The sequence below is a fragment of the Carassius gibelio genome, chromosome B19 (assembly GCF_023724105.1).
Source record: "Carassius gibelio isolate Cgi1373 ecotype wild population from Czech Republic chromosome B19, carGib1.2-hapl.c, whole genome shotgun sequence".
In the NCBI taxonomy this organism is placed as follows: Eukaryota; Metazoa; Chordata; class Actinopteri; order Cypriniformes; family Cyprinidae; genus Carassius; species Carassius gibelio.
Window position 1 is genome coordinate 3,125,648 of NC_068414.1, and position 22,908 is coordinate 3,148,555.

Below are 22,908 nucleotides of genomic sequence, written 5' to 3' on the forward strand. Positions count from 1 at the left end.
ACTGTGCAGAAGAATCATCTGTTTCCTGTGGACTTGTCCAGGTGGTCTTTACAGGGGATTTGTATCTGCGGCTCATCTAGTTGTCACGGTCTCCGCTGTGTTTCTGGGCCATAGAGGTCCTTTCTAGGTGTTGATCCACCATCTTCTCTGGATACGGACTGGATCCGGGTGACTGAAGCGGATACAGACTGGATCTGGTGGCTACGGTGAACTCGGAATAAGGGATTTCTTTAAAAGACTTTTTTTTTCATATAAGATTTTATCCAACTTTTCAGATAGAGGCATGAGAAAGAGATTGCCTTGATTGGGCTTTTGGTTATTGGTGGACAGAGAGGACTTTTTTGAGTTTTACTCCTCCCTTTTGGAGTAGGGGGGGGGGTGCTGACGAAACACATGTGGGCAGGCATTGTCACCCTTGATGACCCTTGGCGAGCGTAGTAGTTTAACAGAGGCAGCGCACAGGCCCGAGGGTTTGGAGACACAGCTCGAGTTTCTCTTCATTGTCGCATAAATCTTTCGCCTTTTACTAAAGATTTCCGTGGATGGGAACTTTTGAGAGTGACCTGTATTTTTGGGTGCTCTGCTCACAGCAGAGCTACATCGAAATGTCAAGAGCAGAATCAGTTTGACCGTCCGGCAGCATGCTGCGAGAGGGCTTGCCACTGGTCGTCGTCTGAATAGGCACTCTCTGCGTTTGACCACTTCGTGTTTATTTAGCCGGATGGGAAGGCAGCGCTTTCTTGTACGTGACGGGATGCAAATTCTTGAAGGCTCTCTTTAGTGACGGGTCCAAACAAAGATCTCATCTGCTCCTCTAGCCCTATCGGCGACTCGTGCACTTCGAGCCTTCTTAGTGACGGCGCAAGTTGCTGACTGCTGACTGCGTTGGTGGTATAGTGGTGAGCATAGCTGCCTTCCAAGCAGTTGACCCGGATTCGATTCCCGGCCAACGCATGTCCTTTGGCTCGGGCTGACGTCGAAGCAGAACTCCCTCTGTGACCTGTGCCTCCACCCAAAACTTTTGGATGGAATAATTTCGGATGGACCCATCATTAGCTGAAGTCGCATAACACTTGCAACACTACCCGTAGCAGGGGTCATTGTTTGGACTCTTTTTTTTTTTTTTTTTTAATTGCGCTTTAAACAAAAAGTATTGTGTCAATGCAACTGAACAACATTTATTAGGAACACAGTGCGTCAATAAAGCTACTGACTTCCGCCTGCGTTGGTGGTATAGTGGTGAGCATAGCTGCCTTCCAAGCAGTTGACCCGGGTTCGATTCCCGGCCAACGCATGTCCTTTGGCTCGGGCTGACGTCGAAGCAGAACTCCTTCTGTGACCTGCGACTCCAACCAAACATTTTGGATGGATCATTCGGAAGACGAAAAGAACCAGCTCTCCCCGTCGGGGAATCGAACCCCGGTCTTCCGCGTGACAGGCGGAGATACTGTCCACTATACTAACGAGGAGCCGTGCATGCTGCAGTTTCCCCCCCAATTGACGGCACTGCACTGACATAACTAAACAATGCATGGCTTCTTCTGACGCAGACCCAGCCCTAGCACCGTAAAATTTCTGATGGACCCATCATTAGCTGAAGTCGCATAACACTTGGAACACTACCCGTAGCAGGGGTCATTGTTTGGACTCTTTTTTTTTTTTTTTTTTTTTTAAATTGCGCTTTAAACAAAAAGTATCGTGTCAATGCAACTGAACAACATTAATTAGGAACACAGTGCGTCAAAAAGCAAAATGACAGTTAAAGGCATTTCGTTATTGAACTCTTTGATGACATCATTCAGCTAAGTTCAGTTTAAATAGTATCTGTGCAATAATTTGCAATCAAGTCAACGATATCGCTGTACATGAAGTGTCCCCAGCTCCGCCTGCCAGAAGCGACAGAGGGAAGAAACCAAAACTCGATCGGTGAAAGGATGGAGAAAAAACCCGGTGAGAAACCAGGCTCAGTCGGGGAGACAGTTCTCCCCTTGTCAGACGAAACCAGTAGATCAGCTCCAGGCTGCAGGAATGTCAGACTGTGCAGAAGAATCATCTGTTTCCTGTGGACTTGTCCAGGTGGTCTTTACAGGGGATTTGTATCTGCGGCTCATCTAGTTGTCACGGTCTCCGCTGTGTTTCTGGGCCATAGAGGTCCTTTCTAGGTGTTGATCCACCATCTTCTCTGGATACGGACTGGATCCGGGTGACTGAAGCGGATACAGACTGGATCTGGTGGCTACGGTGAACTCGGAATAAGGGATTTCTTTAAAAGACTTTTTTTTTCATATAAGATTTTATCCAACTTTTCAGATAGAGGCATGAGAAAGAGATTGCCTTGATTGGGCTTTTGGTTATTGGTGGACAGAGAGGACTTTTTTGAGTTTTACTCCTCTCTTTTGGAGTAGGGGGGGGGGGGGTGCTGACGAAACACATGTGGGCAGGCATTGTCACCCTTGATGACCCTTGGCGAGCGTAGTAGTTTAACAGAGGCAGCGCACAGGCCCGAGGGTTTGGAGACACAGCTCGAGTTTCTCTTCATTGTCGCATAAATCTTTCGCCTTTTACTAAAGATTTCCGTGGAGGGGAACTTTTGAGAGTGACCTGTATTTTTGGGTGTTCTGCTCACAGCAGAGCTACATTGAAAAGTCAAGAGCAGAATCAGTTTGACCGTCCGGCAGCATGCTGTGAGAGGGCTTGCCACTGGTCGTCGTCTGATTAGGCACTCTCTGCGTTTGACCACTTCGTGTTTATTTAGCCGGATGGGAAGGCAGCGCTTTCTTGTACGTGACGGAATGCAAATTCTTGAAGGCTCTCTTTAGTGACGGGTCCAAACAAAGATCTCATCTGCTCCTCTAGCCCTATCGGCGACTCGTGCACTTCGAGCCTTCTTAGTGACGGCGCAAGTTGCTGACTGCTGACTGCGTTGGTGGTATAGTGGTGAGCATAGCTGCCTTCCAAGCAGTTGACCCGGATTCGATTCCCGGCCAACGCATGTCCTTTGGCTCGGGCTGACGTCGAAGCAGAACTCCCTCTGTGACCTGTGCCTCCACCCAAAACTTTTGGATGGAATAATTTCGGATGGACCCATCATTAGCTGAAGTCGCATAACACTTGCAACACTACCCGTAGCAGGGGTCATTGTTTGGACTCTTTTTTTTTTTTTTTTTTTAATTGCGCTTTAAACAAAAAGTATTGTGTCAATGCAACTGAACAACATTTATTAGGAACACAGTGCATCAATAAAGCTACTGACTTCCGCCTGCGTTGGTGGTATAGTGGTGAGCATAGCTGCCTTCCAAGCAGTTGACCCGGGTTCGATTCCCGGCCAACGCATGTCCTTTGGCTCGGGCTGACGTCGAAGCAGAACTCCTTCTGTGACCTGCCACTCCAACCAAACATTTTGGATGGATCATTCGGAAGACGAAAAGAACCAGCTCTCCCCGTCGGGGAATCGAACCCCGGTCTTCCGCGTGACAGGCGGAGATACTGTCCACTATACTAACGAGGAGACGTGCATGCTGCCGTTTCCCCCCCAACTGACGGCACTGCACTGACATAACTAAACAATCATCATTAGCCCATCATTAGCTGAAGTCGCATAACACTTGGAACACTACCCGTAGCAGGGGTCATTGTTTGGACTCTTTTTTTTTTTTTTTTTTTTTAATTGCGCTTTAAACAAAAAGTATTGCGTCAATGCAACTGAACAACATTAATTAGGAACACAGTGCGTCAAAAAGCAAAATGACAGTTAAAGGCATTTCGTTATTGAACTCTTTGATGACATCATTCAGCTAAGTTCAGTTTAAATAGTATCTGTGCAATAATTTGCAATCAAGTCAACGATATCGCTGTACATGAAGTGTCCCCAGCTCCGCCTGCCAGAAGCGACAGAGGGAAGAAACCAAAACTCGATCGGTGAAAGGATGGAGAAAAAACCCGGTGAGAAACCAGGCTCAGTCGGGGAGACAGTTCTCCCCTTGTCAGACGAAACCAGTAGATCAGCTCCAGGCTGCAGGAATGTCAGACTGTGCAGAAGAATCATCTGTTTCCTGTGGACTTGTCCAGGTGGTCTTTACAGGGGATTTGTATCTGCGGCTCATCTAGTTGTCACGGTCTCCGCTGTGTTTCTGGGCCATAGAGGTCCTTTCTAGGTGTTGATCCACCATCTTCTCTGGATACGGACTGGATCCGGGTGACTGAAGCGGATACAGACTGGATCTGGTGGCTACGGTGAACTCGGAATAAGGGATTTCTTTAAAAGACTTTTTTTTTCATATAAGATTTTATCCAACTTTTCAGATAGAGGCATGAGAAAGAGATTGCCTTGATTGGGCTTTTGGTTATTGGTGGACAGAGAGGACTTTTTTGAGTTTTACTCCTCTCTTTTGGAGTAGGGGGGGGGGTGCTGACGAAACACAATAATTTCGGATGGACCCATCATTAGCTGAAGTCGCATAACACTTGCAACACTACCCGTAGCAGGGGTCATTGTTTGGACTCTTTTTTTTTTTTTTTTTTTTTTTTTTTTAATTGCGCTTTAAACAAAAAGTATTGTGTCAATGCAACTGAACAACATTTATTAGGAACACAGTGCATCAATAAAGCTACTGACTTCCGCCTGCGTTGGTGGTATAGTGGTGAGCATAGCTGCCTTCCAAGCAGTTGACCCGGGTTCGATTCCCGGCCAACGCATGTCCTTTGGCTCGGGCTGACGTCGAAGCAGAACTCCTTCTGTGACCTGCCACTCCAACCAAACATTTTGGATGGATCATTCGGAAGACGAAAAGAACCAGCTCTCCCCGTCGGGGAATCGAACCCCGGTCTTCCGCGTGACAGGCGGAGATACTGTCCACTATACTAACGAGGAGACGTGCATGCTGCCGTTTCCCCCCCAACTGACGGCACTGCACTGACATAACTAAACAATGCATGGCTTCTTCTGACGCAGACCCAGCCCTAGCACCGTAAAATTTCTGATGGACCCATCATTAGCTGAAGTCGCATAACACTTGGAACACTACCCGTAGCAGGGGTCATTGTTTGGACTCTTTTTTTTTTTTTTTTTTTTAATTGCGCTTTAAACAAAAAGTATTGCGTCAATGCAACTGAACAACATTAATTAGGAACACAGTGCGTCAAAAAGCAAAATGACAGTTAAAGGCATTTCGTTATTGAACTCTTTGATGACATCATTCAGCTAAGTTCAGTTTAAATAGTATCTGTGCAATAATTTGCAATCAAGTCAACGATATCGCTGTACATGAAGTGTCCCCAGCTCCGCCTGCCAGAAGCGACAGAGGGAAGAAACCAAAACTCGATCGGTGAAAGGATGGAGAAAAAACCCGGTGAGAAACCAGGCTCAGTCGGGGAGACAGTTCTCCCCTTGTCAGACGAAACCAGTAGATCAGCTCCAGGCTGCAGGAATGTCAGACTGTGCAGAAGAATCATCTGTTTCCTGTGGACTTGTCCAGGTGGTCTTTACAGGGGATTTGTATCTGCGGCTCATCTAGTTGTCACGGTCTCCGCTGTGTTTCTGGGCCATAGAGGTCCTTTCTAGGTGTTGATCCACCATCTTCTCTGGATACGGACTGGATCCGGGTGACTGAAGCGGATACAGACTGGATCTGGTGGCTACGGTGAACTCGGAATAAGGGATTTCTTTAAAAGACTTTTTTTTTCATATAAGATTTTATCCAACTTTTCAGATAGAGGCATGAGAAAGAGATTGCCTTGATTGGGCTTTTGGTTATTGGTGGACAGAGAGGACTTTTTTGAGTTTTACTCCTCCCTTTTGGAGTAGGGGGGGGGGTGCTGACGAAACACATGTGGGCAGGCATTGTCACCCTTGATGACCCTTGGCGAGCGTAGTAGTTTAACAGAGGCAGCGCACAGGCCCGAGGGTTTGGAGACACAGCTCGAGTTTCTCTTCATTGTTGCATAAATCTTTCGCCTTTTACTAAAGATTTCCGTGGAGGGGAACTTTTGAGAGTGACCTGTATTTTTGGGTGCTCTGCTCACAGCAGAGCTACATCGAAATGTCAAGAGCAGAATCAGTTTGACCGTCCGGCAGCATGCTGCGAGAGGGCTTGCCACTGGTCGTCGTCTGAATAGGCACTCTCTGCGTTTGACCACTTCGTGTTTATTTAGCCGGATGGGAAGGCAGCGCTTTCTTGTACGTGACGGGATGCAAATTCTTGAAGGCTCTCTTTAGTGACGGGTCCAAACAAAGATCTCATCTGCTCCTCTAGCCCTATCGGCGACTCGTGCACTTCGAGCCTTCTTAGTGACGGCGCAAGTTGCTGACTGCTGACTGCGTTGGTGGTATAGTGGTGAGCATAGCTGCCTTCCAAGCAGTTGACCCGGACTCGATTCCCGGCCAACGCATGTCCTTTGGCTCGGGCTGACGTCGAAGCAGAACTCCCTCTGTGACCTGTGCCTCCACCCAAAACTTTTGGATGGAATAATTTCGGATGGACCCATCATTAGCTGAAGTCGCATAACACTTGCAACACTACCCGTAGCAGGGGTCATTGTTTGGACTCTTTTTTTTTTTTTTTTTTTTTTTTTTTAATTGCGCTTTAAACAAAAAGTATTGTGTCAATGCAACTGAACAACATTTATTAGGAACACAGTGCGTCAATAAAGCTACTGACTTCCGCCTGCGTTGGTGGTATAGTGGTGAGCATAGCTGCCTTCCAAGCAGTTGACCCGGGTTCGATTCCCGGCCAACGCATGTCCTTTGGCTCGGGCTGACGTCGAAGCAGAACTCCTTCTGTGACCTGCGACTCCAACCAAACATTTTGGATGGATCATTCGGAAGACGAAAAGAACCAGCTCTCCCCGTCGGGGAATCGAACCCCGGTCTTCCGCGTGACAGGCGGAGATACTGTCCACTATACTAACGAGGAGCCGTGCATGCTGCAGTTTCCCCCCCAACTGACGGCACTGCACTGACATAACTAAACAATGCATGGCTTCTTCTGACGCAGACCCAGCCCTAGCACCGTAAAATTTCTGATGGACCCATCATTAGCTGAAGTCGCATAACACTTGGAACACTACCCGTAGCAGGGGTCATTGTTTGGACTCTTTTTTTTTTTTTTTTTTTTTTAAATTGCGCTTTAAACAAAAAGTATCGCGTCAATGCAACTGAACAACATTAATTAGGAACACAGTGCGTCAAAAAGCAAAATGACAGTTAAAGGCATTTCGTTATTGAACTCTTTGATGACATCATTCAGCTAAGTTCAGTTTAAATAGTATCTGTGCAATAATTTGCAATCAAGTCAACGATATCGCTGTACATGAAGTGTCCCCAGCTCCGCCTGCCAGAAGCGACAGAGGGAAGAAACCAAAACTCGATCGGTGAAAGGATGGAGAAAAAACCCGGTGAGAAACCAGGCTCAGTCGGGGAGACAGTTCTCCCCTTGTCAGACGAAACCAGTAGATCAGCTCCAGGCTGCAGGAATGTCAGACTGTGCAGAAGAATCATCTGTTTCCTGTGGACTTGTCCAGGTGGTCTTTACAGGGGATTTGTATCTGCGGCTCATCTAGTTGTCACGGTCTCCGCTGTGTTTCTGGGCCATAGAGGTCCTTTCTAGGTGTTGATCCACCATCTTCTCTGGATACGGACTGGATCCGGGTGACTGAAGCGGATACAGACTGGATCTGGTGGCTACGGTGAACTCGGAATAAGGGATTTCTTTAAAAGACTTTTTTTTCATATAAGATTTTATCCAACTTTTCAGATAGAGGCATGAGAAAGAGATTGCCTTGATTGGGCTTTTGGTTATTGGTGGACAGAGAGGACTTTTTTGAGTTTTACTCCTCCCTTTTGGAGTAGGGGGGGGGGGTGCTGACGAAACACATGTGGGCAGGCATTGTCACCCTTGATGACCCTTGGCGAGCGTAGTAGTTTAACAGAGGCAGCGCACAGGCCCGAGGGTTTGGAGACACAGCTCGAGTTTCTCTTCATTGTCGCATAAATCTTTCGCCTTTTACTAAAGATTTCCGTGGAGGGGAACTTTTGAGAGTGACCTGTATTTTTGGGTGTTCTGCTCACAGCAGAGCTACATTGAAAAGTCAAGAGCAGAATCAGTTTGACCGTCCGGCAGCATGCTGTGAGAGGGCTTGCCACTGGTCGTCGTCTGAATAGGCACTCTCTGCGTTTGACCACTTCGTGTTTATTTAGCCGGATGGGAAGGCAGCGCTTTCTTGTACGTGACGGGATGCAAATTCTTGAAGGCTCTCTTTAGTGACGGGTCCAAACAAAGATCTCATCTGCTCCTCTAGCCCTATCGGCGACTCGTGCACTTCGAGCCTTCTTAGTGACGGCGCAAGTTGCTGACTGCTGACTGCGTTGGTGGTATAGTGGTGAGCATAGCTGCCTTCCAAGCAGTTGACCCGGATTCGATTCCCGGCCAACGCATGTCCTTTGGCTCGGGCTGACGTCGAAGCAGAACTCCCTCTGTGACCTGTGCCTCCACCCAAAACTTTTGGATGGAATAATTTCGGATGGACCCATCATTAGCTGAAGTCGCATAACACTTGCAACACTACCCGTAGCAGGGGTCATTGTTTGGACTCTTTTTTTTTTTTTTTTTTTTTTTTTTTTAATTGCGCTTTAAACAAAAAGTATTGTGTCAATGCAACTGAACAACATTTATTAGGAACACAGTGCATCAATAAAGCTACTGACTTCCGCCTGCGTTGGTGGTATAGTGGTGAGCATAGCTGCCTTCCAAGCAGTTGACCCGGGTTCGATTCCCGGCCAACGCATGTCCTTTGGCTCGGGCTGACGTCGAAGCAGAACTCCTTCTGTGACCTGCCACTCCAACCAAACATTTTGGATGGATCATTCGGAAGACGAAAAGAACCAGCTCTCCCCGTCGGGGAATCGAACCCCGGTCTTCCGCGTGACAGGCGGAGATACTGTCCACTATACTAACGAGGAGACGTGCATGCTGCCGTTTCCCCCCCAACTGACGGCACTGCACTGACATAACTAAACAATGCATGGCTTCTTCTGACGCAGACCCAGCCCTAGCACCGTAAAATTTCTGATGGACCCATCATTAGCTGAAGTCGCATAACACTTGGAACACTACCCGTAGCAGGGGTCATTGTTTGGACTCTTTTTTTTTTTTTTTTTTTTTAATTGCGCTTTAAACAAAAAGTATTGCGTCAATGCAACTGAACAACATTAATTAGGAACACAGTGCGTCAAAAAGCAAAATGACAGTTAAAGGCATTTCGTTATTGAACTCTTTGATGACATCATTCAGCTAAGTTCAGTTTAAATAGTATCTGTGCAATAATTTGCAATCAAGTCAACGATATCGCTGTACATGAAGTGTCCCCAGCTCCGCCTGCCAGAAGCGACAGAGGGAAGAAACCAAAACTCGATCGGTGAAAGGATGGAGAAAAAACCCGGTGAGAAACCAGGCTCAGTCGGGGAGACAGTTCTCCCCTTGTCAGACGAAACCAGCAGATCAGCTCCAGGCTGCAGGAATGTCAGACTGTGCAGAAGAATCATCTGTTTCCTGTGGTCTTGTCCAGGTGGTCTTTACAGGGGATTTGTATCTGCGGCTCATCTAGTTGTCACGGTCTCCGCTGTGTTTCTGGGCCATAGAGGTCCTTTCTAGGTGTTGATCCACCATCTTCTCTGGATACGGACTGGATCCGGGTGACTGAAGCGGATACAGACTGGATCTGGTGGCTACGGTGAACTCGGAATAAGGGATTTCTTTAAAAGACTTTTTTTTTCATATAAGATTTTATCCAACTTTTCAGATAGAGGCATGAGAAAGAGATTGCCTTGATTGGGCTTTTGGTTATTGGTGGACAGAGAGGACTTTTTTGAGTTTTACTCCTCCCTTTTGGAGTAGGGGGGGGGGGGTGCTGACGAAACACATGTGGGCAGGCATTGTCACCCTTGATGACCCTTGGCGAGCGTAGTAGTTTAACAGAGGCAGCGCACAGGCCCGAGGGTTTGGAGACACAGCTCGAGTTTCTCTTCATTGTCGCATAAATCTTTCGCCTTTTACTAAAGATTTCCGTGGAGGGGAACTTTTGAGAGTGACCTGTATTTTTGGGTGCTCTGCTCACAGCAGAGCTACATTGAAAAGTCAAGAGCAGAATCAGTTTGACCGTCCGGCAGCATGCTGTGAGAGGGCTTGCCACTGGTCGTCGTCTGAATAGGCACTCTCTGCGTTTGACCACTTCGTGTTTATTTAGCCGGATGGGAAGGCAGCGCTTTCTTGTACGTGACGGAATGCAAATTCTTGAAGGCTCTCTTTAGTGACGGGTCCAAACAAAGATCTCATCTGCTCCTCTAGCCCTATCGGCGACTCGTGCACTTCGAGCCTTCTTAGTGACGGCGCAAGTTGCTGACTGCTGACTGCGTTGGTGGTATAGTGGTGAGCATAGCTGCCTTCCAAGCAGTTGACCCGGATTCGATTCCCGGCCAACGCATGTCCTTTGGCTCGGGCTGACGTCGAAGCAGAACTCCCTCTGTGACCTGTGCCTCCACCCAAAACTTTTGGATGGAATAATTTCGGATGGACCCATCATTAGCTGAAGTCGCATAACACTTGCAACACTACCCGTAGCAGGGGTCATTGTTTGGACTCTTTTTTTTTTTTTTTTTTTTTTTTTTTTAATTGCGCTTTAAACAAAAAGTATTGTGTCAATGCAACTGAACAACATTTATTAGGAACACAGTGCATCAATAAAGCTACTGACTTCCGCCTGCGTTGGTGGTATAGTGGTGAGCATAGCTGCCTTCCAAGCAGTTGACCCGGGTTCGATTCCCGGCCAACGCATGTCCTTTGGCTCGGGCTGACGTCGAAGCAGAACTCCTTCTGTGACCTGCCACTCCAACCAAACATTTTGGATGGATCATTCGGAAGACGAAAAGAACCAGCTCTCCCCGTCGGGGAATCGAACCCCGGTCTTCCGCGTGACAGGCGGAGATACTGTCCACTATACTAACGAGGAGACGTGCATGCTGCCGTTTCCCCCCCAACTGACGGCACTGCACTGACATAACTAAACAATGCATGGCTTCTTCTGACGCAGACCCAGCCCTAGCACCGTAAAATTTCTGATGGACCCATCATTAGCTGAAGTCGCATAACACTTGGAACACTACCCGTAGCAGGGGTCATTGTTTGGACTCTTTTTTTTTTTTTTTTTTTTAATTGCGCTTTAAACAAAAAGTATTGCGTCAATGCAACTGAACAACATTAATTAGGAACACAGTGCGTCAAAAAGCAAAATGACAGTTAAAGGCATTTCGTTATTGAACTCTTTGATGACATCATTCAGCTAAGTTCAGTTTAAATAGTATCTGTGCAATAATTTGCAATCAAGTCAACGATATCGCTGTACATGAAGTGTCCCCAGCTCCGCCTGCCAGAAGCGACAGAGGGAAGAAACCAAAACTCGATCGGTGAAAGGATGGAGAAAAAACCCGGTGAGAAACCAGGCTCAGTCGGGGAGACAGTTCTCCCCTTGTCAGACGAAACCAGCAGATCAGCTCCAGGCTGCAGGAATGTCAGACTGTGCAGAAGAATCATCTGTTTCCTGTGGTCTTGTCCAGGTGGTCTTTACAGGGGATTTGTATCTGCGGCTCATCTAGTTGTCACGGTCTCCGCTGTGTTTCTGGGCCATAGAGGTCCTTTCTAGGTGTTGATCCACCATCTTCTCTGGATACGGACTGGATCCGAGTGACTGAAGCGGATACAGACTGGATCTGGTGGCTACGGTGACCTCGGAATAAGGGATTTCTTTAAAAGACTTTTTTTTTCATATAAGATTTTATCCAACTTTTCAGATAGAGGCATGAGAAAGAGATTGCCTTGATTGGGCTTTTGGTTATTGGTGGACAGAGAGGACTTTTTTGAGTTTTACTCCTCCCTTTTGGAGTAGGGGGGGGGTGCTGACGAAACACATGTGGGCAGGCATTGTCACCCTTGATGACCCTTGGCGAGCGTAGTAGTTTAACAGAGGCAGCGCACAGGCCCGAGGGTTTGGAGACACAGCTCGAGTTTCTCTTCATTGTCGCATAAATCTTTCGCCTTTTACTAAAGATTTCCGTGGAGGGGAACTTTTGAGAGTGACCTGTATTTTTGGGTGCTCTGCTCACAGCAGAGCTACATCGAAATGTCAAGAGCAGAATCAGTTTGACCCTCCGACAGCATGCTGCGAGAGGGCTTGCCACTGGTCGTCGTCTGAATAGGCACTCTCTGCGTTTGACCACTTCGTGTTTATTTAGCCGGATGGGAAGGCAGCGCTTTCTTGTACGTGACGGGATGCAAATTCTTGAAGGCTCTCTTTAGTGACGGGTCCAAACAAAGATCTCATCTGCTCCTCTAGCCCTATCGGCGACTCGTGCACTTCGAGCCTTCTTAGTGACGGCGCAAGTTGCTGACTGCTGACTGCGTTGGTGGTATAGTGGTGAGCATAGCTGCCTTCCAAGCAGTTGACCCCGGATTCGATTCCCGGCCAACGCATATGCTTTGGCTCGGGCTGACGTCGAAGCAGAACTCCCTCTGTGTTTGGACTCTTTTTTTTTTTTTTTTTTTTTTTTTAAATTGCGCTTTAAACAAAAAGTATTGTGTCAATGCAACTGAACAACATTTATTAGGAACACAGTGCATCAATAAAGCTACTGACTTCCGCCTGCGTTGGTGGTATAGTGGTGAGCATAGCTGCCTTCCAAGCAGTTGACCCGGGTTCGATTCCCGGCCAACGCATGTCCTTTGGCTCGGGCTGACGTCGAAGCAGAACTCCTTCTGTGACCTGCGACTCCAACCAAACATTTTGGATGGATCATTCGGAAGACGAAAAGAACCAGCTCTCCCCGTCGGGGAATCGAACCCCGGTCTTCCGCGTGACAGGCGGAGATACTGTCCACTATACTAACGAGGAGCCGTGCATGCTGCAGTTTCCCCCCCAACTGACGGCACTGCACTGACATAACTAAACAATGCATGGCTTCTTCTGACGCAGACCCAGCCCTAGCACCGTAAAATTTCTGATGGACCCATCATTAGCTGAAGTCGCATAACACTTGGAACACTACCCGTAGCAGGGGTCATTGTTTGGACTCTTTTTTTTTTTTTTTAAATTGCGCTTTAAACAAAAAGTATTGCGTCAATGCAACTGAACAACATTAATTAGGAACACAGTGCGTCAAAAAGCAAAATGACAGTTAAAGGCATTTCGTTATTGAACTCTTTGATGACATCATTCAGCTAAGTTCAGTTTAAATAGTATCTGTGCAATAATTTGCAATCAAGTCAACGATATCGCTGTACATGAAGTGTCCCCAGCTCCGCCTGCCAGAAGCGACAGAGGGAAGAAACCAAAACTCGATCGGTGAAAGGATGGAGAAAAAACCCGGTGAGAAACCAGGCTCAGTCGGGGAGACAGTTCTCCCCTTGTCAGACGAAACCAGTAGATCAGCTCCAGGCTGCAGGAATGTCAGACTGTGCAGAAGAATCATCTGTTTCCTGTGGACTTGTCCAGGTGGTCTTTACAGGGGATTTGTATCTGCGGCTCATCTAGTTGTCACGGTCTCCGCTGTGTTTCTGGGCCATAGAGGTCCTTTCTAGGTGTTGATCCACCATCTTCTCTGGATACGGACTGGATCCGGGTGACTGAAGCGGATACAGACTGGATCTGGTGGCTACGGTGAACTCGGAATAAGGGATTTCTTTAAAAGACTTTTTTTTTCATATAAGATTTTATCCAACTTTTCAGATAGAGGCATGAGAAAGAGATTGCCTTGATTGGGCTTTTGGTTATTGGTGGACAGAGAGGACTTTTTTGAGTTTTACTCCTCCCTTTTGGAGTAGGGGGGGGGGAGTGCTGACGAAACACATGTGGGCAGGCATTGTCACCCTTGATGACCCTTGGCGAGCGTAGTAGTTTAACAGAGGCAGCGCACAGGCCCGAGGGTTTGGAGACACAGCTCGAGTTTCTCTTCATTGTCGCATAAATCTTTCGCCTTTTACTAAAGATTTCCGTGGAGGGGAACTTTTGAGAGTGACCTGTATTTTTGGGTGCTCTGCTCACAGCAGAGCTACATTGAAAAGTCAAGAGCAGAATCAGTTTGACCGTCCGGCAGCATGCTGTGAGAGGGCTTGCCACTGGTCGTCGTCTGAATAGGCACTCTCTGCGTTTGACCACTTCGTGTTTATTTAGCCGGATGGGAAGGCAGCGCTTTCTTGTACGTGACGGAATGAAAATTCTTGAAGGCCCTCTTTAGTGACGGGTCCAAACAAAGATCTCATCTGCTCCTCTAGCCCTATCGGCGACTCGTGCACTTCGAGCCTTCTTAGTGACGGCGCAAGTTGCTGACTGCTGACTGCGTTGGTGGTATAGTGGTGAGCATAGCTGCCTTCCAAGCAGTTGACCCGGATTCGATTCCCGGCCAACGCATGTCCTTTGGCTCGGGCTGACGTCGAAGCAGAACTCCCTCTGTGACCTGTGCCTCCACCCAAAACTTTTGGATGGAATAATTTCGGATGGACCCATCATTAGCTGAAGTCGCATAACACTTGCAACACTACCCGTAGCAGGGGTCATTGTTTGGACTCTTTTTTTTTTTTTTTTTTTTTTTTTTTTAATTGCGCTTTAAACAAAAAGTATTGTGTCAATGCAACTGAACAACATTTATTAGGAACACAGTGCATCAATAAAGCTACTGACTTCCGCCTGCGTTGGTGGTATAGTGGTGAGCATAGCTGCCTTCCAAGCAGTTGACCCGGGTTCGATTCCCGGCCAACGCATGTCCTTTGGCTCGGGCTGACGTCGAAGCAGAACTCCTTCTGTGACCTGCCACTCCAACCAAACATTTTGGATGGATCATTCGGAAGACGAAAAGAACCAGCTCTCCCCGTCGGGGAATCGAACCCCGGTCTTCCGCGTGACAGGCGGAGATACTGTCCACTATACTAACGAGGAGACGTGCATGCTGCCGTTTCCCCCCCAACTGACGGCACTGCACTGACATAACTAAACAATGCATGGCTTCTTCTGACGCAGACCCAGCCCTAGCACCGTAAAATTTCTGATGGACCCATCATTAGCTGAAGTCGCATAACACTTGGAACACTACCCGTAGCAGGGGTCATTGTTTGGACTCTTTTTTTTTTTTTTTTTTTTAATTGCGCTTTAAACAAAAAGTATTGCGTCAATGCAACTGAACAACATTAATTAGGAACACAGTGCGTCAAAAAGCAAAATGACAGTTAAAGGCATTTCGTTATTGAACTCTTTGATGACATCATTCAGCTAAGTTCAGTTTAAATAGTATCTGTGCAATAATTTGCAATCAAGTCAACGATATCGCTGTACATGAAGTGTCCCCAGCTCCGCCTGCCAGAAGCGACAGAGGGAAGAAACCAAAACTCGATCGGTGAAAGGATGGAGAAAAAACCCGGTGAGAAACCAGGCTCAGTCGGGGAGACAGTTCTCCCCTTGTCAGACGAAACCAGCAGATCAGCTCCAGGCTGCAGGAATGTCAGACTGTGCAGAAGAATCATCTGTTTCCTGTGGTCTTGTCCAGGTGGTCTTTACAGGGGATTTGTATCTGCGGCTCATCTAGTTGTCACGGTCTCCGCTGTGTTTCTGGGCCATAGAGGTCCTTTCTAGGTGTTGATCCACCATCTTCTCTGGATACGGACTGGATCCGAGTGACTGAAGCGGATACAGACTGGATCTGGTGGCTACGGTGACCTCGGAATAAGGGATTTCTTTAAAAGACTTTTTTTTTCATATAAGATTTTATCCAACTTTTCAGATAGAGGCATGAGAAAGAGATTGCCTTGATTGGGCTTTTGGTTATTGGTGGACAGAGAGGACTTTTTTGAGTTTTACTCCTCCCTTTTGGAGTAGGGGGGGGGTGCTGACGAAACACATGTGGGCAGGCATTGTCACCCTTGATGACCCTTGGCGAGCGTAGTAGTTTAACAGAGGCAGCGCACAGGCCCGAGGGTTTGGAGACACAGCTCGAGTTTCTCTTCATTGTCGCATAAATCTTTCGCCTTTTACTAAAGATTTCCGTGGAGGGGAACTTTTGAGAGTGACCTGTATTTTTGGGTGCTCTGCTCACAGCAGAGCTACATCGAAATGTCAAGAGCAGAATCAGTTTGACCCTCCGACAGCATGCTGCGAGAGGGCTTGCCACTGGTCGTCGTCTGAATAGGCACTCTCTGCGTTTGACCACTTCGTGTTTATTTAGCCGGATGGGAAGGCAGCGCTTTCTTGTACGTGACGGGATGCAAATTCTTGAAGGCTCTCTTTAGTGACGGGTCCAAACAAAGATCTCATCTGCTCCTCTAGCCCTATCGGCGACTCGTGCACTTCGAGCCTTCTTAGTGACGGCGCAAGTTGCTGACTGCTGACTGCGTTGGTGGTATAGTGGTGAGCATAGCTGCCTTCCAAGCAGTTGACCCGGGTTCGATTCCCGGCCAACGCATGTCCTTTGGCTCGGGCTGACGTCGAAGCAGAACTCCTTCTGTGACCTGCGACTCCAACCAAACATTTTGGATGGATCATTCGGAAGACGAAAAGAACCAGCTCTCCCCGTCGGGGAATCGAACCCCGGTCTTCCGCGTGACAGGCGGAGATACTGTCCACTATACTAACGAGGAGCCGTGCATGCTGGAGTTTCCCCCCCAACTGACGGCACTGCACTGACATAACTAAACAATGCATGGCTTCTTCTGACGCAGACCCAGCCCTAGCACCGTAAAATTTCTGATGGACCCATCATTAGCTGAAGTCGCATAACACTTGGAACACTACCCGTAGCAGGGGTCATTGTTTGGACTCTTTTTTTTTTTTTTTTTTTTTTTAAATTGCGCTTTAAACAAAAAGTATCGCGTCAATGCAACTGAACAACATTAATTAGGAACACAGTGCGTCAAAAAGCAAAATGACAGTTAAAGGCATTTCGTTATTGAACTCTTTGATGACATCATTCAGCTAAGTTCAGTTTAAATAGTATCTGTGCAATAATTTGCAATCAAGTCAACGATATCGCTGTACATGAAGTGTCCCCAGCTCCGCCTGCCAGAAGCGACAGAGGGAAGAAACCAAAACTCGATCGGTGAAAGGATGGAGAAAAAACCCGGTGAGAAACCAGGCTCAGTCGGGGAGACAGTTCTCCCCTTGTCAGACGAAACCAGCAGATCAGCTCCAGGCTGCAGGAATGTCAGACTGTGCAGAAGAATCATCTGTTTCCTGTGGTCTTGTCCAGGTGGTCTTTACAGGGGATTTGTATCTGCGGCTCATCTAGTTGTCACGGTCTCCGCTGTGTTTCTGGGCCATAGAGGTCCTTTCTAGGTGTTGATCCACCATCTTCTCTGGATACGGACTGGATCCGAGTGACTGAAGCGGATACAGACTGGATCTGGTGGCTACGGTGACCTCGGAATAAGGGATTTCTTTAAAAGACTTTTTTTTTCATATAAGATTTTATCCAACTTTTCAGATAGAGGCATGAGAAAGAGATTGCCTTGATTGGGCTTTTGGTTATTGGTGGACAGAGAGGACTTTTTTGAGTTTTACTCCTCCCTTTTGGAGTAGGGGGGGGGGTGCTGACGAAACACATGTGGGCAGGCATTGTCACCCTTGATGACCCTTGGCGAGCGTAGTAGTTTAACAGAGGCAGCGCACAGGCCCGAGGGTTTGGAGACACAGCTCGAGTTTCTCTTCATTGTCGCATAAATCTTTCGCCTTTTACTAAAGATTTCCGTGGAGGGGAACTTTTGAGAGTGACCTGTATTTTTGGGTGCTCTGCTCACAGCAGAGCTACATCGAAATGTCAAGAGCAGAATCAGTTTGACCCTCCGACAGCATGCTGCGAGAGGGCTTGCCACTGGTCGTCGTCTGAATAGGCACTCTCTGCGTTTGACCACTTCGTGTTTATTTAGCCGGATGGGAAGGCAGCGCTTTCTTGTACGTGACGGGATGCAAATTCTTGAAGGCTCTCTTTAGTGACGGGTCCAAACAAAGATCTCATCTGCTCCTCTAGCCCTATCGGCGACTCGTGCACTTCGAGCCTTCTTAGTGACGGCGCAAGTTGCTGACTGCTGACTGCGTTGGTGGTATAGTGGTGAGCATAGCTGCCTTCCAAGCAGTTGACCCGGGTTCGATTCCCGGCCAACGCATGTCCTTTGGCTCGGGCTGACGTCGAAGCAGAACTCCTTCTGTGACCTGCGACTCCAACCAAACATTTTGGATGGATCATTTGGAAGACGAAAAGAACCAGCTCTCCCCGTCGGGGAATCGAACCCCGGTCTTCCGCGTGACAGGCGGAGATACTGTCCACTATACTAACGAGGAGCCGTGCATGCTGGAGTTTCCCCCCCAACTGACGGCACTGCACTGACATAACTAAACAATGCATGGCTTCTTCTGACGCAGACCCAGCCCTAGCACCGTAAAATTTCTGATGGACCCATCATTAGCTGAAGTCGCATAACACTTGGAACACTACCCGTAGCAGGGGTCATTGTTTGGACTCTTTTTTTTTTTTTTTTTTTTTTTTAAATTGCGCTTTAAACAAAAAGTATCGCGTCAATGCAACTGAACAACATTAATTAGGAACACAGTGCGTCAAAAAGCAAAATGACAGTTAAAGGCATTTCGTTATTGAACTCTTTGATGACATCATTCAGCTAAGTTCAGTTTAAATAGTATCTGTGCAATAATTTGCAATCAAGTCAACGATATCGCTGTACATGAAGTGTCCCCAGCTCCGCCTGCCAGAAGCGACAGAGGGAAGAAACCAAAACTCGATCGGTGAAAGGATGGAGAAAAAACCCGGTGAGAAACCAGGCTCAGTCGGGGAGACAGTTCTCCCCTTGTCAGACGAAACCAGTAGATCAGCTCCAGGCTGCAGGAATGTCAGACTGTGCAGAAGAATCATCTGTTTCCTGTGGACTTGTCCAGGTGGTCTTTACAGGGGATTTGTATCTGCGGCTCATCTAGTTGTCACGGTCTCCGCTGTGTTTCTGGGCCATAGAGGTCCTTTCTAGGTGTTGATCCACCATCTTCTCTGGATACGGACTGGATCCGGGTGACTGAAGCGGATACAGACTGGATCTGGTGGCTACGGTGAACTCGGAATAAGGGATTTCTTTAAAAGACTTTTTTTTTCATATAAGATTTTATCCAACTTTTCAGATAGAGGCATGAGAAAGAGATTGCCTTGATTGGGCTTTTGGTTATTGGTGGACAGAGAGGACTTTTTTGAGTTTTACTCCTCCCTTTTGGAGTAGGGGGGGGGGTGCTGACGAAACACATGTGGGCAGGCATTGTCACCCTTGATGACCCTTGGCGAGCGTAGTAGTTTAACAGAGGCAGCGCACAGGCCCGAGGGTTTGGAGACACAGCTCGAGTTTCTCTTCATTGTCGCATAAATCTTTCGCCTTTTACTAAAGATTTCCGTGGAGGGGAACTTTTGAGAGTGACCTGTATTTTTGGGTGCTCTGCTCACAGCAGAGCTACATCGAAATGTCAAGAGCAGAATCAGTTTGACCGTCCGGCAGCATGCTGCGAGAGGGCTTGCCACTGGTCGTCGTCTGAATAGGCACTCTCTGCGTTTGACCACTTCGTGTTTATTTAGCCGGATGGGAAGGCAGCGCTTTCTTGTACGTGACGGGATGCAAATTCTTGAAGGCTCTCTTTAGTGACGGGTCCAAACAAAGATCTCATCTGCTCCTCTAGCCCTATCGGCGACTCGTGCACTTCGAGCCTTCTTAGTGACGGCGCAAGTTGCTGACTGCTGACTGCGTTGGTGGTATAGTGGTGAGCATAGCTGCCTTCCAAGCAGTTGACCCGGATTCGATTCCCGGCCAACGCATGTCCTTTGGCTCGGGCTGACGTCGAAGCAGAACTCCCTCTGTGACCTGTGCCTCCACCCAAAACTTTTGGATGGAATAATTTCGGATGGACCCATCATTAGCTGAAGTCGCATAACACTTGCAACACTACCCGTAGCAGGGGTCATTGTTTGGACTCTTTTTTTTTTTTTTTTTTTTTTTTTTTAATTGCGCTTTAAACAAAAAGTATTGTGTCAATGCAACTGAACAACATTTATTAGGAACACAGTGCGTCAATAAAGCTACTGACTTCCGCCTGCGTTGGTGGTATAGTGGTGAGCATAGCTGCCTTCCAAGCAGTTGACCCGGGTTCGATTCCCGGCCAACGCATGTCCTTTGGCTCGGGCTGACGTCGAAGCAGAACTCCTTCTGTGACCTGCGACTCCAACCAAACATTTTGGATGGATCATTCGGAAGACGAAAAGAACCAGCTCTCCCCGTCGGGGAATCGAACCCCGGTCTTCCGCGTGACAGGCGGAGATACTGTCCACTATACTAACGAGGAGCCGTGCATGCTGCAGTTTCCCCCCCAACTGACGGCACTGCACTGACATAACTAAACAATGCATGGCTTCTTCTGACGCAGACCCAGCCCTAGCACCGTAAAATTTCTGATGGACCCATCATTAGCTGAAGTCGCATAACACTTGGAACACTACCCGTAGCAGGGGTCATTGTTTGGACTCTTTTTTTTTTTTTTTTTTTTAATTGCGCTTTAAACAAAAAGTATTGCGTCAATGCAACTGAACAACATTAATTAGGAACACAGTGCGTCAAAAAGCAAAATGACAGTTAAAGGCATTTCGTTATTGAACTCTTTGATGACATCATTCAGCTAAGTTCAGTTTAAATAGTATCTGTGCAATAATTTGCAATCAAGTCAACGATATCGCTGTACATGAAGTGTCCCCAGCTCCGCCTGCCAGAAGCGACAGAGGGAAGAAACCAAAACTCGATCGGTGAAAGGATGGAGAAAAAACCCGGTGAGAAACCAGGCTCAGTCGGGGAGACAGTTCTCCCCTTGTCAGACGAAACCAGCAGATCAGCTCCAGGCTGCAGGAATGTCAGACTGTGCAGAAGAATCATCTGTTTCCTGTGGTCTTGTCCAGGTGGTCTTTACAGGGGATTTGTATCTGCGGCTCATCTAGTTGTCACGGTCTCCGCTGTGTTTCTGGGCCATAGAGGTCCTTTCTAGGTGTTGATCCACCATCTTCTCTGGATACGGACTGGATCCGAGTGACTGAAGCGGATACAGACTGGATCTGGTGGCTACGGTGACCTCGGAATAAGGGATTTCTTTAAAAGACTTTTTTTTTCATATAAGATTTTATCCAACTTTTCAGATAGAGGCATGAGAAAGAGATTGCCTTGATTGGGCTTTTGGTTATTGGTGGACAGAGAGGACTTTTTTGAGTTTTACTCCTCCCTTTTGGAGTAGGGGGGGGGTGCTGACGAAACACATGTGGGCAGGCATTGTCACCCTTGATGACCCTTGGCGAGCGTAGTAGTTTAACAGAGGCAGCGCACAGGCCCGAGGGTTTGGAGACACAGCTCGAGTTTCTCTTCATTGTCGCATAAATCTTTCGCCTTTTACTAAAGATTTCCGTGGAGGGGAACTTTTGAGAGTGACCTGTATTTTTGGGTGCTCTGCTCACAGCAGAGCTACATCGAAATGTCAAGAGCAGAATCAGTTTGACCCTCCGACAGCATGCTGCGAGAGGGCTTGCCACTGGTCGTCGTCTGAATAGGCACTCTCTGCGTTTGACCACTTCGTGTTTATTTAGCCGGATGGGAAGGCAGCGCTTTCTTGTACGTGACGGGATGCAAATTCTTGAAGGCTCTCTTTAGTGACGGGTCCAAACAAAGATCTCATCTGCTCCTCTAGCCCTATCGGCGACTCGTGCACTTCGAGCCTTCTTAGTGACGGCGCAAGTTGCTGACTGCTGACTGCGTTGGTGGTATAGTGGTGAGCATAGCTGCCTTCCAAGCAGTTGACCCCGGATTCGATTCCCGGCCAACGCATATGCTTTGGCTCGGGCTGACGTCGAAGCAGAACTCCCTCTGTGTTTGGACTCTTTTTTTTTTTTTTTTTTTTTTTTTTAAATTGCGCTTTAAACAAAAAGTATTGTGTCAATGCAACTGAACAACATTTATTAGGAACACAGTGCATCAATAAAGCTACTGACTTCCGCCTGCGTTGGTGGTATAGTGGTGAGCATAGCTGCCTTCCAAGCAGTTGACCCGGGTTCGATTCCCGGCCAACGCATGTCCTTTGGCTCGGGCTGACGTCGAAGCAGAACTCCTTCTGTGACCTGCGACTCCAACCAAACATTTTGGATGGATCATTCGGAAGACGAAAAGAACCAGCTCTCCCCGTCGGGGAATCGAACCCCGGTCTTCCGCGTGACAGGCGGAGATACTGTCCACTATACTAACGAGGAGCCGTGCATGCTGCAGTTTCCCCCCCAACTGACGGCACTGCACTGACATAACTAAACAATGCATGGCTTCTTCTGACGCAGACCCAGCCCTAGCACCGTAAAATTTCTGATGGACCCATCATTAGCTGAAGTCGCATAACACTTGGAACACTACCCGTAGCAGGGGTCATTGTTTGGACTCTTTTTTTTTTTTTTTTTTTTTTTAAATTGCGCTTTAAACAAAAAGTATCGCGTCAATGCAACTGAACAACATTAATTAGGAACACAGTGCGTCAAAAAGCAAAATGACAGTTAAAGGCATTTCGTTATTGAACTCTTTGATGACATCATTCAGCTAAGTTCAGTTTAAATAGTATCTGTGCAATAATTTGCAATCAAGTCAACGATATCGCTGTACATGAAGTGTCCCCAGCTCCGCCTGCCAGAAGCGACAGAGGGAAGAAACCAAAACTCGATCGGTGAAAGGATGGAGAAAAAACCCGGTGAGAAACCAGGCTCAGTCGGGGAGACAGTTCTCCCCTTGTCAGACGAAACCAGTAGATCAGCTCCAGGCTGCAGGAATG

At 47.6% G+C, this 22,908-nt stretch overlaps 23 non-coding genes across 23 annotated transcripts; 11 read left to right on the top strand and 12 right to left on the bottom strand.

Moving 5' to 3' along the window:
- The first annotated feature begins 481 nt into the window (after positions 1–481).
- LOC127980966 (U5 spliceosomal RNA) lies at positions 482–597 on the top strand. The gene has a single exon (XR_008159962.1). It is a non-coding gene; the product is annotated as a U5 spliceosomal RNA (small nuclear RNA).
- Positions 598–1,397: 800 nt separating this feature from the next.
- trnad-guc (transfer RNA aspartic acid (anticodon GUC)) lies at positions 1,398–1,469 on the bottom strand. The gene has a single exon. It is a non-coding gene; the product is annotated as a tRNA-Asp (tRNA).
- A 1,050-nt stretch (positions 1,470–2,519) lies between these two features.
- Positions 2,520–2,635, top strand: LOC127980889 (U5 spliceosomal RNA). Its single transcript, XR_008159890.1, has one exon. It is a non-coding gene; the product is annotated as a U5 spliceosomal RNA (small nuclear RNA).
- An 801-nt stretch (positions 2,636–3,436) lies between these two features.
- On the bottom strand, positions 3,437–3,508 carry trnad-guc (transfer RNA aspartic acid (anticodon GUC)). The gene has a single exon. It is a non-coding gene; the product is annotated as a tRNA-Asp (tRNA).
- A 1,290-nt stretch (positions 3,509–4,798) lies between these two features.
- trnad-guc (transfer RNA aspartic acid (anticodon GUC)) lies at positions 4,799–4,870 on the bottom strand. Its single transcript has one exon. It is a non-coding gene; the product is annotated as a tRNA-Asp (tRNA).
- A 1,044-nt stretch (positions 4,871–5,914) lies between these two features.
- On the top strand, positions 5,915–6,030 carry LOC127980907 (U5 spliceosomal RNA). Its single transcript, XR_008159907.1, has one exon. It is a non-coding gene; the product is annotated as a U5 spliceosomal RNA (small nuclear RNA).
- Positions 6,031–6,839: 809 nt separating this feature from the next.
- trnad-guc (transfer RNA aspartic acid (anticodon GUC)) lies at positions 6,840–6,911 on the bottom strand. The gene has a single exon. It is a non-coding gene; the product is annotated as a tRNA-Asp (tRNA).
- A 1,047-nt stretch (positions 6,912–7,958) lies between these two features.
- On the top strand, positions 7,959–8,074 carry LOC127980890 (U5 spliceosomal RNA). Its single transcript, XR_008159891.1, has one exon. It is a non-coding gene; the product is annotated as a U5 spliceosomal RNA (small nuclear RNA).
- An 810-nt stretch (positions 8,075–8,884) lies between these two features.
- Positions 8,885–8,956, bottom strand: trnad-guc (transfer RNA aspartic acid (anticodon GUC)). Its single transcript has one exon. It is a non-coding gene; the product is annotated as a tRNA-Asp (tRNA).
- A 1,047-nt stretch (positions 8,957–10,003) lies between these two features.
- Positions 10,004–10,119, top strand: LOC127980002 (U5 spliceosomal RNA). The gene has a single exon (XR_008159044.1). It is a non-coding gene; the product is annotated as a U5 spliceosomal RNA (small nuclear RNA).
- An 810-nt stretch (positions 10,120–10,929) lies between these two features.
- On the bottom strand, positions 10,930–11,001 carry trnad-guc (transfer RNA aspartic acid (anticodon GUC)). The gene has a single exon. It is a non-coding gene; the product is annotated as a tRNA-Asp (tRNA).
- Positions 11,002–12,044: 1,043 nt separating this feature from the next.
- Positions 12,045–12,160, top strand: LOC127980004 (U5 spliceosomal RNA). The gene has a single exon (XR_008159046.1). It is a non-coding gene; the product is annotated as a U5 spliceosomal RNA (small nuclear RNA).
- Positions 12,161–12,864: 704 nt separating this feature from the next.
- On the bottom strand, positions 12,865–12,936 carry trnad-guc (transfer RNA aspartic acid (anticodon GUC)). Its single transcript has one exon. It is a non-coding gene; the product is annotated as a tRNA-Asp (tRNA).
- A 1,042-nt stretch (positions 12,937–13,978) lies between these two features.
- LOC127980005 (U5 spliceosomal RNA) lies at positions 13,979–14,094 on the top strand. The gene has a single exon (XR_008159047.1). It is a non-coding gene; the product is annotated as a U5 spliceosomal RNA (small nuclear RNA).
- An 810-nt stretch (positions 14,095–14,904) lies between these two features.
- Positions 14,905–14,976, bottom strand: trnad-guc (transfer RNA aspartic acid (anticodon GUC)). Its single transcript has one exon. It is a non-coding gene; the product is annotated as a tRNA-Asp (tRNA).
- Positions 14,977–16,019: 1,043 nt separating this feature from the next.
- On the top strand, positions 16,020–16,135 carry LOC127980006 (U5 spliceosomal RNA). Its single transcript, XR_008159048.1, has one exon. It is a non-coding gene; the product is annotated as a U5 spliceosomal RNA (small nuclear RNA).
- A 460-nt stretch (positions 16,136–16,595) lies between these two features.
- trnad-guc (transfer RNA aspartic acid (anticodon GUC)) lies at positions 16,596–16,667 on the bottom strand. Its single transcript has one exon. It is a non-coding gene; the product is annotated as a tRNA-Asp (tRNA).
- A 1,048-nt stretch (positions 16,668–17,715) lies between these two features.
- LOC127980007 (U5 spliceosomal RNA) lies at positions 17,716–17,831 on the top strand. Its single transcript, XR_008159049.1, has one exon. It is a non-coding gene; the product is annotated as a U5 spliceosomal RNA (small nuclear RNA).
- Positions 17,832–18,291: 460 nt separating this feature from the next.
- trnad-guc (transfer RNA aspartic acid (anticodon GUC)) lies at positions 18,292–18,363 on the bottom strand. Its single transcript has one exon. It is a non-coding gene; the product is annotated as a tRNA-Asp (tRNA).
- A 1,049-nt stretch (positions 18,364–19,412) lies between these two features.
- On the top strand, positions 19,413–19,528 carry LOC127980008 (U5 spliceosomal RNA). Its single transcript, XR_008159050.1, has one exon. It is a non-coding gene; the product is annotated as a U5 spliceosomal RNA (small nuclear RNA).
- An 809-nt stretch (positions 19,529–20,337) lies between these two features.
- trnad-guc (transfer RNA aspartic acid (anticodon GUC)) lies at positions 20,338–20,409 on the bottom strand. Its single transcript has one exon. It is a non-coding gene; the product is annotated as a tRNA-Asp (tRNA).
- A 1,043-nt stretch (positions 20,410–21,452) lies between these two features.
- LOC127980009 (U5 spliceosomal RNA) lies at positions 21,453–21,568 on the top strand. The gene has a single exon (XR_008159051.1). It is a non-coding gene; the product is annotated as a U5 spliceosomal RNA (small nuclear RNA).
- A 705-nt stretch (positions 21,569–22,273) lies between these two features.
- trnad-guc (transfer RNA aspartic acid (anticodon GUC)) lies at positions 22,274–22,345 on the bottom strand. The gene has a single exon. It is a non-coding gene; the product is annotated as a tRNA-Asp (tRNA).
- Positions 22,346–22,908: the final 563 nt, after the last annotated feature.